Source organism: Echinops telfairi, unplaced genomic scaffold (genome assembly GCF_000313985.2).
Source record: "Echinops telfairi isolate 266 unplaced genomic scaffold, ASM31398v2 ScPeMD7_7469;HRSCAF=8507_0, whole genome shotgun sequence".
NCBI classification, from domain to species: Eukaryota; Metazoa; Chordata; class Mammalia; order Afrosoricida; family Tenrecidae; genus Echinops; species Echinops telfairi.
Genome location: NW_022111372.1, coordinates 43,198,919 through 43,203,150, shown reverse-complemented (window position 1 = coordinate 43,203,150; position 4,232 = coordinate 43,198,919).

Here is a 4,232-nt window from a genome sequence, read left to right as displayed (position 1 = left end):
GGGGCAGGCTGTAGTTCTCCCCACTGGGTGGGAAGAGTTGCCCTAGGCAGAGTGTAGGGGGCTGGAAACAGCCATGGCATGTGGGAGGAAAGAGTGGGAGAGGAGTGAAACAGAAAAGCAAAAAGAGCGGAGAATACAAAAAAAGAGAGAGAGAAGAAAGAAAGAAAAAGAAAAGTAGAAAGCAAATGTTTTGAGAATGATGATGGCAGCATATGTACAAATGTGCTTGACACAATGGATACATGGATGGATTGTGATAAAAGTTGTACGAGCCCCAATAAAATGATTTCTAATAAAAAATAAATAAAAAGAAAAGGAAAAGGAAGAAGGGGGAAAAACACAACTGTGCTCACTAAGATTGACTGTGATGCTAAAGATAGAAGAAAGAAAGAAGGAAAAAAATTAAGAATAAAGGGATAGCTGATCCCTGATTGTCTGAATATGGGGCCAGGGGGGGCTTAAACCCTGCCCCAAGATGGCAGATTGGTGTTCCCTTTTAATGCAAGGACCCAGTGGTTGGCGAGATTACCTTAGAGGTCCGAGGGAGGTTTCCTCTACAGCACATTGTGCTGTAGAGGGCTGTCACAGCTGCCTTGTGTGATGTGATGCCCTCCCACAGAGGGCAGGCTGGAGTTTCCCCTGCTATTTGGATTGAGTTGCCCTGGGCAGAGGGTAGTGGGCTGGAAGTCAGCAATGGCTTATGATAGGACAAGATGGAGAGAAGAGGAAGAAGAGAGAAAAAGAAGAAAGATAAAGAAAAAAAATAAAATAAAACTGGGCCCGTTGAGACCTACTGCAGTGGGAAAGATAGAAGGGCAAGAGAATAAAGCAAGAAGAAAGAGTGGCTTAGTAAGGAGATAAGTGAGGCTTGATTACCTGACCGTGGGGCTTGCGAAGTACCAACTCTGGCTCAAGGTAGCGGGGTGGTGTGTCTGCTTGGTGTAGGGTCCCACAGATGTTGGGTGGGATTACCCTCGAAGGCAAGATCACAGAAGAGGCCAGGCAGTTGTTCCCTAATGGCATTGAGTGCTGGAGTTCACTGGTATACCTGCCTTGTGCTGTATGTAGTACAGCAGGGAGGGGTGAGTTGTTCCCTCAGCCCTGTGTAGGGCCCCCAGGACAGGCAGGACCTCCCCACCTATGTGTAGAATCACTGAGAGGGGAGCTGAGCTTATTGTTCTAGCTAGACTTCTGATGCCCTAATAACTCAGAAGTTTTTATTTATTTTTTCCCTGGCCAGCTAGAGTAGAATTAAATTAAATTGGCTCCCTGGCTCTGGGCTCTGGGTCTGTGCTCAGTGAGAAGTTGAAACTGAAGCTTTCTCCAGAGGGTTTTTGTTATGTTGCAAACCTCTAGGTACTACAGCTAAATGCTGGCATTCCTTGCCATACTACCTTATGATATCAATGTATGTTCAGGGTCTCCTTCTACCTTTTGCCTTGGAGTTGAACAATGAGCCTGGAATTTGAAGTTTTTCCCAAGGAAATATCTTTCCCCCTTTCTCTTTTATATAGGCCTTGTGGAGGTCCCTGATTTGGGGGGCTATCACGCTTACTCCCAGGGGGGAGATCCAATTTATCAAGGAGGTTGTTTTCCTCTCAGCCAACTGTAACTGAATTTGCCCCCTGGACTCTCTCTGACTATCTGCCTATTTTTCTGCCACACTGCGACCTAACTCAGGTAAATTCCTGCTTTTCCTTCTACTTCAGCTCTATGGGTACCCATTGACCCTGCTCTGCAGGCTATGAGTTCAAGGCAGCTCACAGTGCAGGGAACTCTGATGTGGGGTTCTGTGACTAGGTTTAAGAGATTCTCCTCATGTCTGGGATTATGCCCCCTTTAGGGCATCAGCCTGGGGAAATTGCTACTCACTGCAAAACTAGGGCATAAGTTGTTCTTCCTCTGGAGCCTGCGAGCGCAGCACACAGAGCTTAGAGTGATTTAGTGCATTCTTGGTTCGCTTTGTGAGTGGAAATCACCAAAAAATGGGTTTGGGACACACTCCAGGACTCCACCTCCCAGTCTCCTTCACCTTACCTCCCAATTTTCTGGTCTGGCCCCAGGAGCTCCCAGTGGGTGAGTCAACTAGATGCCATCTTCCAATCTACCCATTTGTTTCTTTACTGCCTGAAATCATTCATAGAAAGCATAAGGGATACCATTTGTGACAGATTTTTAAAACATAATTGATTTAATATTTAATATGTATATCAAAGTACTCAAATTCTTAACTCTTTTGCAATTTTGGTATGCTGTGCTTTTTATAAAAGTATCCATGTTATCAAAATTGTTCAGTTTATTGACCTAAGATTTTAATTTATGTCCTTTCATCTATCAGATAATGCATGTGATGCATCTTATCTCTGTACTATCTTTTATTTGTGATTCTCCTTGTCTTTCATGGCTAATATTGGATTTATCAACTTATTATTATTCAAGTGAAGGCAATTTCTACATTCTAATTCTCGTTCTGGTTGTTTGTTTTAACTCAGTGAGTATATTCTGGTAGGTTGCATTCAATTCACTCTGACTCACACTGATATGTGCAGCATGATGAAATGCTGTCCATTTCTGAGCCACCTTCACAATCATCATAATTATTTTGCTCGTTGGTGCAGACATTGTATCAATCTGTCTGGTTGAGGATACTCCTTCTTTTCACCAACCTTTACTTTTCCAAGCTTGGTGTCCTCCTCTAAGGTCTGGGCTATTCTCATAACATGTCTAGGGTGTGTGAGATATAGCAGAAATATTTAATTTTCAAATAATTCTGAATATTAAATATTTGTTTTCCACTACTAACTTTCAGTTAAATTCTATTGTGGTTAAGAAACTGACCCAACTTAGTTTACCCTATTGGGTTTGAGGAGTCATGTTTTATGGTCCTACATATGACCTGTTTCAAAGTTCAAAAGATTATGAATTCAATCCTTGTAGGCTGTAGTTGTCTCTATATGTCACATCTACTTTTAATTATTGTCAATATTTTTTCCTAACCAAACAATTCATTGTATGGTTATTATGTTACGTATTATTAAATAATTTTAATCTCATATGGCGACTCTAGGTTTACCTGATTTTCTTTTAACTATGTCATATATATATATACATATATATACCAAAGGAGTATGCTTATTAAATTGAACAGTCATCAAAAAGAGGGAGACCTTCAAGAACATGAATTGACACAACGGCGACAACAATGGGCTCCAACATAGCAATTGTGAGTAGGACACAGGGCCACAGTGTTTCATTCTGGTGTACATGGAGGGGCTATCAGTTGGAACTGACTGTAAGGCACCTAACCAGCACAATTAAAGGTATTTTTTAATTGTTAAATCTTTTAAAATGGCAAGCAGCAAAATATTGTGCATAGCTTCAGGCACAAAATGGTATATAGAGATCATGGGTTTTTTTCATAACGTTTTAGAGATCCATTGTGTTAGGCTGGGTTGACTAGAGGAACAAATCTAGTGATACTCATATATGTGTGAGAAAGAGCTTTAAAACAAAAAGGAATTATATTTAAATCCCAGCCCAGTTCAAGGAAAGTCCATAAGTCTGATACTAGTCAATAAGTGCCTCTTCAGACTCACACAGTCACATGCAATAATGCAGAATGCACGAAGATCACAAGCTGGTGGGTGAGCCAATGTCATTGGAAACATGGCAGGTCTCTGGCACTTGCAGAGTGGCTGGCAAGCAGGAAGGTCAAAGCAAAGAAAGAGGGAGGTTCTCTAGGCCCTCCTTATGAGAAGGCCATGCCCACGAGGAGGCACCATTTATTTAGCAGTCCAATGTGGAACCTACTACACCACCAAGGTCCTCCCAGCTATCTGAGCCCTCTTACTGTGATCACTTTCAGAATGGTAACCAGTGAGTCACCACCTACTTCTTTTACTCTTACAGGTATGTGTGCTGGAAGTTCACATGGTCTACCAGTCCTTTGGACCAATTGTTTCGATATGTCTTTGATTTTTTAATTTTTTGATTGAAACAATATTTTTTCACTTTATGGTCTTTGACAAGCTTTTAAGATCACAGTCTCATATTCTATACTCTACTTTGGACTGGGGTCTCATCATATCTTAAGAAATTGCATTTTAATAGGTTTTAACTCAAACAAGAGAAAAGATGAGCAATTTTCATGGAAAAACAACCTTTGACGGTATATATTTTTTGACATAAATTTCTTTGCAGTGACTGGTTTTTAGGTAAGGAAGCTTTAAAGA